The sequence below is a fragment of the Rana temporaria genome, chromosome 6 (genome assembly GCF_905171775.1).
Source record: "Rana temporaria chromosome 6, aRanTem1.1, whole genome shotgun sequence".
Classification (NCBI taxonomy): domain Eukaryota; kingdom Metazoa; phylum Chordata; class Amphibia; order Anura; family Ranidae; genus Rana; species Rana temporaria.
In genome coordinates, this window is record NC_053494.1 from 208671881 (window position 1) to 208685356 (window position 13476).

The following is a 13476-nucleotide window of genomic DNA, read 5'->3' on the forward strand; positions in this document are numbered from 1 at the left end:
TGTACCCCCCCTCTTCCACAACCACCTCTCTGTACCGGGTGGGGATGCATTGTGGAGAGGGATGGATGGTGCGCTGCTGGGTGTGGGTGGGGATGCGTTGTGGAGAGGGATGGGTCGTGCTGCGTTGTGGAGAGGGATGGGTCGTGCTGCGTTGTGGAGAGGGATGGGTGGTGCAAGGCGTATGTGGTGCTGCGTTGTGGAGAGGGATGGGTCGTGCTGCGTTGTGGAGAGGGATGGGTCGTGCTGTGTTGTGGAGAGGGATGGGTCGTGCTGCGTTGTGGAGAGGGATGGGTGGTGCAAGGCGTATGTGGTGCTGCGTTGTGGAGAGGGATGGGTGGTGCTGCGTTGCGGAGAGGGATGGGTGGTGCTGCGTTGCGGAGAGGGATGGGTGTTGCTGCGTTGCGGAGAGGGATGGGTCGTGCTGCTAGGTGTGGGTGGTACTGCGTTGTGGAGAGGGATGGGTGGTACTGCGTTGTGGAGAGGGACACTGCTGCGTTGTGGAGAGGGACACTGCTGCGTTGTGAAGAGGGATGGGTGGTACTGCGTTGTGGAGAGGGATGGGTCGTGCTACGTTGTGGTAACGAAGATAATTGATTTGCAGTGCATTGTGAAAATGAATGAGGATGAGAGTTACATTGTGAAGAATATCTCCACAATGTAACTCTGATATACACCCAGAGTCATCCTCATCCATTTTCTCAATTCCAGCCTCAGCCAGGTTTCACTTTAAAAAGACATTAATAAATTCTGCAGGGGGGGCACAGTAGCACACAATTTTGCCAACTTACCCTCCATACATGCTGGTATCCTAATCTATCTGCATGCACCTGATAGGCTAGGTGCATGCAGATGAGCTGACCAGCCAATCATTGATTAGAACTAGAGTGTGATGCAAGCAGACTCCGCCTCAGCAGGGACAGGAGACAGAGCTATTGCTGTCCACGATCTCCTGCTGGGGGGAGTTACTAAGTCAGGCAGCAGTTGTTACTATTTCTCCCTAATACAGCACGCCGATGGAGGGGGCGGGGCCAATGGTTGTCAGCATGGAGAGGGAGTGGGCGGGCCAATGGTGTTTCTCCCTAACACAGCACGCCGAGGAAGGGGGCGGGGCCCGCCGGACGGCGCGATTCCATTGAAATTATTAGTTCTGTAGCCATGCGGATGGAGGACACATGAATGCGGGGGCACTGGTGACTGGTCAGTACAATACTGCAGGCGGCCGTTGTTATTTCTCCCTACTACAGCACGCTGATGGATGGGGCGGGGCCAATGTTTGTGAGCACGAAGAGGGAGTGGGCGGGCAAATGGTGTTTCTCCCTCACACAGCATGGAGAGGGAGTGGGCGCCGGACCAATGGTTGTTTCTCCCTAACAGCACGCCGAGGAAGGGGGCGGGGCCGGGCGGACGGCGCGATGCCATTGAAATATTTTATTCCGTTTTGTAGCCATGCCGATGGAGGATACATGAGTGCAGGAGCGGGGGCACTAGTGACTCACTGGTCAGTACAGTACTGCAGGGCAGGCGGCAATGCGGGGCCGGATATTTTACCCGCGAATCGGCCGATTTTTCCACAATAATCGGCCGATGCCGATTTCACAAAAACGGCCAAATATCGGCCGATATATCGGCCGACCGATATATCGGTCGACCTCTAATGTTAACCCAATTTCGCGTGTGTGTAAGTGTGGTGTTTTTTGTGGGAGGGGGGTGGGCGTGCTAAGCGCAGGCTTACCTCGCATAGCACACCCATCGGGAGCCGGGCTGAGACCACCAAACTCAATTCACATGTAGCCGAGACCGGGATCCGAACCCCTAGCTGCAGAGGTGAATGGCTTATTAGCGCAGTGCCAATCGCGTTGAGCCACCGCAGCTCCCCCCCAACACCTGCTTTAACCCCTTCAACCCCGCTGCAACTTAAATGGGTCACGCTCGGCAGGTAGTAGGCCCACTGAAAGCTACAGGAGGTAGAATTCCTATCATGGCATGTGCACACCCCAGCTAAAGAAGGAGTGGTAGGGGGGGGGAGGGGAATGCAGTTGTGGGGTTGTACTGCCTTTTAACCTCAAAGTTCCATACCACATAAGACCAAGGTAAGCACTTCCTACGAGAAAAAATAGATCTCACCAATATCCTGAGTGAAAATATCCCCAAAAATCTTGTATAACGAGACAGGAAAGGCCTGTTCTTGCCGGGGGTAATTCACAAGAGTCACAGACCAAAACACATGGAAGTGTTGGGATTTGGTAGCATCATCATTATCAACCTATAGGCTGCCTCTTCTTATTGAGGAGACTTTCTAAGGATCACAGACTAATATGCAAGGAAGTGTTGGGATTTGGCTTTATTATCAACCTACGGAATGCTCTAAGGAGACTTCATAAGGGTCATAGACCCATGTACATGGAAATGTTGGGATTTGGTTTAATCATCAACCTACTTTTTATGGAGACTTAAGGGTCATAGACCAATATACATGGTAGTGTTGGGATTTTGTGTAATTATCACCAACCTATGGGCTGCCTCTTCTTATTAAGGAGACTTCATAAGGGTCATAGACCAATGTTCATTTAAAATGTTGGGATTTTGGCTTTATTATCAACCTACGGACTGCTCTAAGGAGACTTCATAAGGGTCATTGACCAATGTACATGGAAATGTTGGGATTTGGTGTCATCGTCATCAACCTATGGGCTGTCTCTTAAGGAGACTTCATAAGGGGCATAGACCAATACATGGAGATGTTGGGATTTAAGCATCAACAGCATCATCAACCAACAGACTACTTATTTTTATTGAGGAGACTTCATAAAGGTCACAGACCAATATACATGGAAGTGTTGGGATTTGGCTTTATTAACAACCTACGGACTGCTCTAAGGAGACTTCATAAGGTCTTAGACCAATGTACATGGAAGTGTTGGGATTTGGTGTAATCATCATCAACCTACGGGCTGCCTCTTCTTATGAAGAAAACTTCATAAGGGTCATAGACCAATATACATGGAAATGTTGGGATTTAGTGACATCAATCAATCTACAGACTGCCTCTTATTAAGGAGACTTCATAAGGGTCATAGACCAAAATACATGGAAGTGTTGGAATCTCACGTGACGTCATCATCACCTTACAAACTAAGGGCCAGATTCAGGTAGGAGATAAGACGGTGTATCTCCAGATACGCCGTCGTATCTCTGAGTGTGCGGTGTCGTATCTATGCGCCTGATTCTTAGAATCAGTTACGCATAGATTTGACTAAGATTCGACCGGCGTAAGTCTCTTACGCAGTCGTATCTTAGTTGCAATTTTACGCTGGCCGCTAGGTGGCGCTTCCGTCTATTTCCGCGTCGAACATGCAAATTAGGTAGATATGCCGATTCAGGAACGTACGTTTGCCCGGCGCATTTTTTTACGTCGTTTACGTTAGGCTTTTTCCGGCGTATAGTTACCCCTGCTATAGGAGGCGCAGCCAATGTTAAGTATGGACGTCGGGACCCTGTCAAATTTTTCACGTTTTACGTTGTTTGCGTAAGTCGTCTGTGAATGGGGAAACCAATGAGTCTTTGCGGCGTCATTTGGAGCATGCGCACTGGGCTACTTTCACGGACGGCGCTTTCCCCCCCCCCCTTTGGAAAAAGCGTCATTTACGTGGGGTCACAAATTGACATAAAACACGCCCACATCTAACACATTTGAATTAGGCGGGCTTACGCCGGCCAATTTACGCTACCCTGCCACAACTTACGGAGCAAGTGCTTTGTGAATACTGCACTTGCCTGTCAAAGTTGCGGAGGCGTAGCGTAAATAGGATACGCTACGCCCGCACACAAATACGCGCTCCCTACCTGAATCTGGCCCTAACTCTTTACATGATCCTTTGTTAGGATCATAGACATTCAAGACACATATTCCACTTTGTAGTTTTTCCTGAATTGCTATTAAAAATATAACTAAAGACAAAACTTTTTTAGTTGTGGACAGAGTGGAGCAGGATTCCAGTTAGTTTTTTATTGCCCCCTGTGCCCCGTTAGGGAGATTCACCTTCTCTAAAGATCTAGAAAATCCCAAATGTTGGGTTGTTGCCAGAATAGGAAGAGAAGTCTTCTAACGGGGACACTGATAACCAGAGATTCCCTCACTTTGCAGGGATTTCCTTTCACTTTCCGTTTTGTCTATAGGACGGGAAGTAAAGGGAAATCACATCGATGGGACAAAAAAAAAATATTACAGGGGTGATAAGCCTCCATTATGCAAAAATGAAAAGAAAAAAAACTTTGCATTTAGTGCTACTACTTTATTACTTTTTGGAGTATCTCTAGGAGTATGGAACAAATGTCCAACGGGGGACACCAGGTCTGGTGACAAACAAGGATTCCCTCACTGTAGAGGGATTTCCTCTCACTTCCTGTTTTGGCTATTGAACAGGAAGTAAAGGCAAATCTCCCCAATAGAACATCGTGACAGGAGTCCCTTTTTGGGCATAGGGTGACTGAGAACTGATATCTCGGATTACATGAGATGGGACATTAATGATAATTCATATATTGCAGGATATATTGAGATATTACAGTTTGATTTAATGCTGACCCCCAACCGGTCAATAAGAGTGTCTACTTCAATGCTTAGCCTAGGCTGTTGAGATGCTAAGTACGTCTGCTCCTAAGACCTTTCATTGTGTGAAGATGCTATTGATGATAGATATGTGTTGTGAGTTGGCAGTCTAAAAGGTCAGACATCTGACTTAAGGAATGTGTATTATGAAGTAGGTGAGAAGAGCTTGGCGGAGCCATGCTGTCTGGATAATGTTTAGTAATTAGCCCATCTGAAGGTGCATTGAAGCCCCATTGTGTGATGCTGGGGGTGGAGAGTTTCATTGTTCCTTTGATTACCGTAACATGCTTGTAACTGCATAAAAAGCTGAGAAGGAACCATTAAAATTCATTCATTTGACTCGGGAAGAACAGAGCTTGTCTCGGGAAGAACAGAGCTTGCAGACCCAATCCATTCTTATGGAATGGATTGGGTCTGCTGGATGGTTGGACTGTCGGATAAGCTCTCTTGGGTTGATGGAATGGGAGATCGTGAACGGTGTTAAAGCGGAGGTTCACCCGCACATGACACTTTTTCCCCTTAGATTCGTGCTCATTTTGTCTAGGGGAATCAGCTAGTTGTTTTAAAATATGATCCGTACTTACCGTTTACGAGATGCATCTTCTCCGCCGCTTCCGGGTATGGGCGTTCCTATTTTGATTGACAGTCTTCCGAGAGGCTTCCGACGGTCGCATCCATCGCGTCACGATTTTCCGAAAGAAGCCGAACGTCGGTGCGCAGGCGCAGTATAGAGCCGCACCGACGTTCGGCTTCTTTCGGCTACTAGTGACGCGATGGATGCGACCGTCGGAAGACTGTCAATCAAGAAGGAACGCCTGCTCCCGAAGACCCACACCCGGAAGCGACGGAGAAGATGCATCTCGAAAACGGTAAGTACGGCTCATATTTTAAAACAGCTAGCCGATTCCCCTTAGATGGATGCTCGTTTTGTCTAGGGGAAAAGAGAAAAAACAACATAATTGGGTGAACTCCCGCTTTAACCCCTGACCGTTACAAACAAACTGTAAAAGAAGAAGAAATAACTGACAAAGGTCTCAATCGTCCCTTAGTCCAGGTGTGGGGTCCAGCCCCGCTGTAGATAGCCTAAAACCCGGTCAGTCTGTGGCTGAACGTTGTACTGAGTGGTACTTGCAGAGAACACAGTAGACCTGTGACCTGTGCGTTCGTCCGTGAACGCATAAGCCTGAAACACGAGTATGACTTGGTACCGCTTTCAGCCCTGTCCAGCCACAGTCTGCCATAGACGGCAGCAGGGACTTCTTCTTCCCCAGCACACTAAAACACAGCGAGGGACGCACTGCAGCTAGATGGCGCTGTGCGCAAGGGACCATAAATGCTATAAGTTTTATATTGTTGGGGTGTTGCCAGATCTCACATACATACAATATCTGATAAATAATTATATTGTTGTATACCGAAGTCCATCTTTGAAACAGGAAAGAAAAAAAAAAAAACACATTTCTGGAAACGTATATTCCCCTTTAGGCACATTCCGACGTTGCTTTTGCACAATGAGCCAACAATTGTAGGATTAGCCCAGCATTATGTAACTGCGGAGATGTGTCATATGTTCCATTGTTACCATGTCACCGGTAACCGCAAAACAGAATTGATAACCATTCCTTTTGTTGGATGTTGGAGCCAGAGGTAGCAGGGAAGTGATTGGCTGTGGACCAAACAACGGAGTTTGGACTGTAATGTAGTGATATGAGCCGTACTCCTCATTGTTATATAGGAAGAGTCCGAGACTACGGTTATATAGGAAGAGTCACAGACTACCGTTATATAGGAAGAGTCACAGACTACCGTTATATAGGAAGAGTCCGAGACTACCGTTATATAGGAAGAGTCCGAGACTACCGTTATATAGGAAGAGTCCGAGACTACCGTTATATAGGAAGAGTCCGAGACTACCGTTATATAGGAAGAGTCACAGACTACCGTTATATAGGAAGAGTCCGAGACTACCGTTATATAGGAAGAGTCCGAGACTACCGTTATATAGGAAGAGTCACAGACTACCGTTATATAGGAAGAGTCCGAGACTACCGTTATATAGGAAGAGTCCGAGACTACCGTTATATAGGAAGAGTCAGAGACTGCGGTTATATAGGAAGAGTCAGAGACTACGTTATATAGGAAGAGTCAGAGACTACGGTTATATAGGAAGAGTCACAGACTACCGTTATATAGGAAGAGTCAGAGACTACCGTTATATAGGAAGAGTCAGAGACTACCGTTATATAGGAAGAGTCAGAGACTACCGTTATATAGGAAGAGTCAGAGACTACCGTTATATAGGAAGAGTCAGAGACTACCGTTATATAGGAAGAGTCAGAGACTACCGTTATATAGGAAGAGTCAGAGACTACCGTTATATAGGAAGAGTCAGAGACTACCGTTATATAGGAAGAGTCAGAGACTACCGTTATATAGGAAGAGTCAGAGACTACCGTTATATAGGAAGAGTCAGAGACTACCGTTATATAGGAAGAGTCAGAGACTACCGTTATATAGGAAGAGTCAGAGACTACCGTTATATAGGAAGAGTCAGAGACTACCGTTATATAGGAAGAGTCAGAGACTACCGTTATATAGGAAGAGTCAGAGACTACCGTTATATAGGAAGAGTCAGAGACTACCGTTATATAGGAAGAGTCAGAGACTACCGTTATATAGGAAGAGTCAGAGACTACCGTTATATAGGAAGAGTCAGAGACTACCGTTATATAGGAAGAGTCAGAGACTACCGTTATATAGGAAGAGTCAGAGACTACCATTATATAGGAAGAGTCAGAGACTACCGTTATATAGGAAGAGTCAGGAGACTACCGTTATATAGGAAGAGTCAGGAGACTACCGTTATATAGGAAGAGTCAGGAGACTACCGTTATATAGGAAGAGTCAGGAGACTACCGTTATATAGGAAGAGTCACAGACTACGGTTATATAGGAAGAGTCAGAAACTACGGTTATATAGGAAGAGTCAGAGACTACGGTTATATAGGAAGAGTCAGAGACTACGGTTTTATAGGAAGAGTCAGAGACTACGGTTATATAGGAAGAGTCAGAGACTACGGTTTTATAGGAAGAGTCAGAGACTATGGAATATAACAAAAGTAAAAGCTCTCCAGGCAATTAATAGCTGGCAGCTTGGATTAAAAACCTTCAGGCATTTGGGCCGGTTCACACCTGAATCGCACAGGAACGCAGACATCCCCTGGGAAGACTGGAGGGAGACCAGTGAATGTCTGTTCGCTGATCTCTCCTACCTAGTAAGAACCCGGAAAGCGACATGAATTGTATCACTTTCAGGTTTGGCTTTCTGGGGAAGAAGCTAATGTAGAGTGATCTGTGCTCCATAAGCTTCAATGGAGAGCAGGTGAGACACTGGAGTCTAAAAGACCCCTGATGTCCCATTAAAGAAGACCTGTCACAACAAGAGTATATCACATGGGAATCTTTTTGTCTGTCAGGGTTTCTCAACTCCAGTCCTCAAGGAGCCCCAACAGGTCATGTTTTCAGGCTTTCCATTATTTTTCACAGGTGATTTGATCAGTTTCACTGCCTTAGCAATTGCCACAGCCGTTTCATCTGAGGGAAATCCTGAAAACATGACCTGTTGGGGCACCTTGAGGACTGGCGTTAAGAAACATTGGTCAGTGTTTCTCAACCTTTTTTTACAGCGGTGACAAATCAGTGTAAAAATGTTACTTATCAATGGGAGACCGGAGCCTCGGACGATGCACACAACTGTATTAAACTTTAGAAGCCCCCCCCCCCCCCTATCATGTCTGAGGTCACAGAACAACATCAGAGCCCCCCAATCACGTCAGAGTCTCCCAATCATGTTAGAGGTCACCAATTACATCACAGCTCACCTATCAAGTCAGAGGTCCCTCCTTCACGTCAGAAGTCACCAATCACACCAGAACCCCCCCCCCATCATGTCAGAGGTCACCAATCACATTAGAGCAACCCCATCATATTAAAGTCCCCTGATCATGTCAGAGGTTACCCAACACATCAGCGCCCCCCCACATCCCGTTAGAGGTCACCAATCACATCAGAAGTCACTAATCATACCAGAACCGCCCTCCCATCACATCAGAGGTCCCCCATCGTGTCAGAGGTCACCGATCACATGAGAGCTCCCCCATCACATCAGAAGTCACTAATCATACCAGAACTCCCCCATCACATCAGAAGTCACTAATCATACCAGAACCGCCCTCCCATCACATCAGAGGTCCCCCCTCATGTGAGAGGTCACCGATCACATTAGAGCACCCCCATCATATCAGAGACCCTTGATCATGTCAGACGTCACCAATCACATCAGACCGCCCCCCCCCCCCATCACATCAGAGGTCACATCAAAGCTCCTTCATCAAGAGTCACCGATCACACCAGAACCCCCCCCCCCTCCTATCACATCAGAGTTCCCCGATAATGTCAGAGGTCACCCATCACATCAGAGCCCACTACATCCTGTTAGAGGTCACCAATCACATCAGACCCCCCCTCCTTATCACATCAGAGGTCCCCTCTATCATGTCACAAGTCACCGATCACACCAGAACCCCCCTGCCATCACATCAGAGGTCCCCCCATTATGTCAGGAGGTCACCAATCACATTAGAGCAACCCCATCATATCAGAGGTCACCCTTCACATTAGAGCCCCCCACATCCCGTTAGAGGTCACCAATCACATCAGAATTCTCCATGACCACAGAGTCCCCCCTTGATCAGAGTCCTCTTATCCAGGGCAAACTGGAACTAATGTTGCTGGCAGTCCGGTTGAGAAACGCTGCCCTATGTTATAATAAATACATCCTTCGTGTCCTCAGGAGGGATGTGCTGTTACTGGAGAGAGTCCAGAGAAGGGCAACAAAGCTAATAAAGTGTCTGGAGGATATTAGTTATGAGGAAAGGTTGCGAGCGCTGAACTTATTCTCTCTGGAGAAGAGACGCTTGAGAGGGGAGATGATTTCAATGTACAAATACCGTACTGGTGACCCCACAATAGGGAGAAAACTTTTCTGATCAAGGGAGTTTAACCACTTCCCGACCTCCTCATGTACATTTACGTCAGCAGAATGGCACGGACAGGCACAATCACGTACCTGTACGTCCTCTGCTAGACGTGGGTGGGGGGTCCGATCGGGACCCCCCCGGTACATGCGGAGGTCGGGTCTGCTCGGGGAGCGATCCGGGACGACGGCGCGGCTTGTTTATAGCCGCTCCGTCGCGATCGCTCCCCGGAGCTGAAGAACGGGGAGAGCCGTGTGTAAACACGGCTTCCCCGTGCTTCACTGTGGCGGCTGCATCGATCGAGTGATTCCCTTTATAGGGAAGACCCGATCGATGATGTCATTCCTACAGCCACACCCCCCTACACTAGTAAACACACACCAAGTGAACACTAAATGTTACAGCGCCCCCTGTGTTTAACTCCCAAACTGCAACTGTCATTTTCACAATAAAGAATGCAATTTAAATGCATTTTTTGCTGTGAAAATGACAATGGTCCCAAAAATGTGTCAAAATTGTCCGAAGTGTCCGCCATAATGTCGCAGTCACGAAAAAAATCGCTGATCGCCGCCATTAGTAGTAAAAAAAATAAAAAAAATAAAAATGCAAAAAAACTATCCCCTATTTTGTAAACGCTATAAATTTTGCGCAAACCAACCGATAAACGATTATTGCGATTTTTTTTTACCAAAAATAGGTAGAAGAATACGTATCGGCCTAAACTGAGGAAAAAAAAAAATTATATATGTTTTTGGGGTATATTTATTATAGCAAAAAGTAAAAAATATTGCATTTTTTTCAAAATTGTCGCTCTATTTTTGTTTATAGCGCAAAAAATAAAAACCGCAGAGGTGATCAAATACCACCAGAAGAAAGCTCTATTTGTGGGGAAAAAAGAACGCCAATTTTGTTTGGGAGCCACGTCGCACGACCGCACAATTGTCTGTTAAAGCGACGCAGTCCCGAACTGTAAAAACCCCTTGGGTCTTTAGGCAGCAATATGGTCCGGGGCTTAAGTGGTTAACAAGACACGTGGCCACTCATTAAAATTAGAAAAAAAGATGTTTAACCTTAAACTACGTAGAGGGTTCTTTACTGTAAGAGCGGCAAGGATGTGGAATTCCCTTCCACAGGCGGTGGTCTCAGCGGGGAGCATCGATAGTTTAAAAAAACTATTAGATAAGCACCTGAACAACCGCAACATACAGGGACATACAATGTAATACTGACATATAATCACACACATAGGTTGGACTTCATGGACTTGTGTTTTTTTTCAACCTCACCTTCTATGTAATAGCTGAAAAAATGTAAAAATAAAAGGTTACACCCAAGCACAAAATAATGTAGAGCCCTACCCACATACCAATGTAAACACGTGCATCTAGAGTGCCTAAAAATGCACTACCCAGGTCACATTATCGCCACACATACTGAAGTGAAAGCAATAGCTCTAGGACTATTATTCACAGTAAACTCTAAACTGGTGACCTGTATGGGTTTTAAAGTGTCCCCTATGGAAAACTTGGAGTACAAAAATGTGTTTGACATGTTGGGTATCTATTTACTCGGTGCAACCTCATCTTTGTACCAAAAAATGGGTAATATATTGTGTTTGTGTGCCTTAAAATGTACTTTTACTGAAATTTTGCTCTTCATTAATCGTTGTACGATTATTGTGTGACATCAGAACTACAGTGAAACCTTGGTTTACGAGTAACGCTGTTAACCACTTAACCCCCGGAACATATTGCTGGTCAAAGACCAGAGCACTTTTTGCGATTCGGCGCTGCGTCGATTTAACTGACAATTGCGCAGTCATGCGACGTGGCTCCCAAACAAAGTTGGCGTCTTTTTTTCCCCACAAATGGAGCTTTCTTTTGGTGGTATTTGATCAGCTCTGCGGTTTTTAGTTTTTGCACTATAAACAAAAATAGAGCGAAAATTTTGAATAAAAAATTTATATTTTTTACTTTTTGCTATAAGAAATATCCCCCAAAAATATATAACATTTATTTATTTTTTCCTCAGTTTAGGCCGATGTATTCTTCTACATTTTTTTTTTTTTTTTTACGAAAAATATCGCAATAAGCGTTTATTGATTTGTAAACGCTATAACTTTGGCGCAAACCAAATAGGGGGTAGTTTTATGGCATTTTTATTAATATTTATTTTTTACTAGTAATGGCGGCGATCAGCGTTTTTTTTTCGATACTGCGACATTATGGCGGACACTTGACACATTTTTGGGACCATTGGCATTTTTATAGCGATCAGTGCTATAAAAATGCATTGGATTACTATAAAAATGCCACTGGCAGGGAAGGGGTTAACACTAGGGGGCAGGGAAGGGGTTAAGTATGTTCCCTGGGTGTGTTCCAACTGTGGGGGGGACTGGGGTAAATGACTGATCGCTGTTCATACATTGTATGAACAGAAGATCAGCATTTCTATCCCTGACAGGACCGGGAGCTGTGTGTTTACAGTTCTCGCTCTCTCGCTCTCCAACGAGCGATCGCCAGGCACGAGCACGGCGGCAGGTCGGCAAGCAGTTAACGAGCATTTTGAATAACGAGCAATTATTATTATTTTTTTATTCTAAATCGGCTTGCGAGTGTTGTCTCGAAAAACGAGCAGAATTCATGGTAATGGGGTGTGCAGTACCGCGTTTGGCCAGAAGTGCGGGGGTGCTGATGACACTCGGAATCACTCAGAAGTACTCCATTCTTTAGTGTTTTCGAACCTTTCTGAGGGTTTCCCAGATCAGCTGAGCTGTCCCCGAGTATTTCCGAGGCTCTCCGGCGCTCCCCCCCCCACCTCTGGCCACATGCGGTATTGCATGCCATAGAAGTCAATGTGGAACAAATTATCTTCGTTTCCATTGACTTCTATGGGGAAACTCGCTTTGATATGCGAGTGTTTTGGATTACAAGCATTCTCCTGGAACGGATTATGCTCGTAATCCGAGGTTTCACTGTACCAATATTTTATTCTGGTTTTAGAAAATATAACATTTGGGGGTTTTAAGTAACCTTCAGACCTAAAATAAATTTTTAAATGTGTGCAAAAAAATAAAAAAACCTGCCAGTGAAAGAATGAAATCCTTTTTTTTTTTTGCTTGAAACTAGGTGACAGGGTCTCTTTAGGTGACATCTCTTGGGATTTGGGTTTTTACTCGAGGGTGCGGCAGTCTTTTATAGACTGATAATGCTTTTGTAATCAAAGTTCTGAATTAAATGGATAAAAAAAAATAAAAAATCTCGCTCTCTCTCTCTCTGTGTTTTGCAGAACTCTCCGTCATCTGATCTCTGTCACAAGTGATTTGCCTGGAAAGTGTCTTCATCCTGACCACTCGGATGAGTCGTCCTCGCAGAAGGGTGCGGCCCATTTCGCCGATTAATTGTTCAGGACGCCGCGGTGACGTCTGCTTTCCAAAAATAACAACAGCATGACTTGATGCAACACGCTACGGCTTCAAAGAGCACCTGTCGCCGTCATTTGCCTATGTGGCAGAACGTCTGAGGGCGGCAGCTTATCAGTTGTCCTCTCGTCACCCATGTAACGCATATGTGCGGCAGCAACGCACACGCCGCACGTAGGTGTCCATGGACGGCCAAGTGCGCTCACAGTGGACATCGTCACGTGATCAGGCAGTCCACCCGCACCCCCCCCCCCATCTCTAAAGACCTTTTTAACCAGTTGACCTCCGGAAGGATTCCCCCCCTTCATTTCCATTTTTTGTGATACAGCACTGCGTTACTTTAACTGACAATTGCGCAGTCGTGCGACGCTGTACCCAAATAAGATTACCTCCCCCCCCCCCACAAATAG

The 13476-nt window shown here is 45.9% G+C and overlaps 1 protein-coding gene across 1 annotated transcript in view; it reads right to left on the reverse strand.

Annotated features, from left to right (window-relative positions):
* The window catches only part of TMBIM1 (transmembrane BAX inhibitor motif containing 1), a 113709-nt gene that overhangs the window by 70753 nt on the left and 29480 nt on the right, over positions 1-13476 (reverse strand). The window lies entirely within an intron of this gene.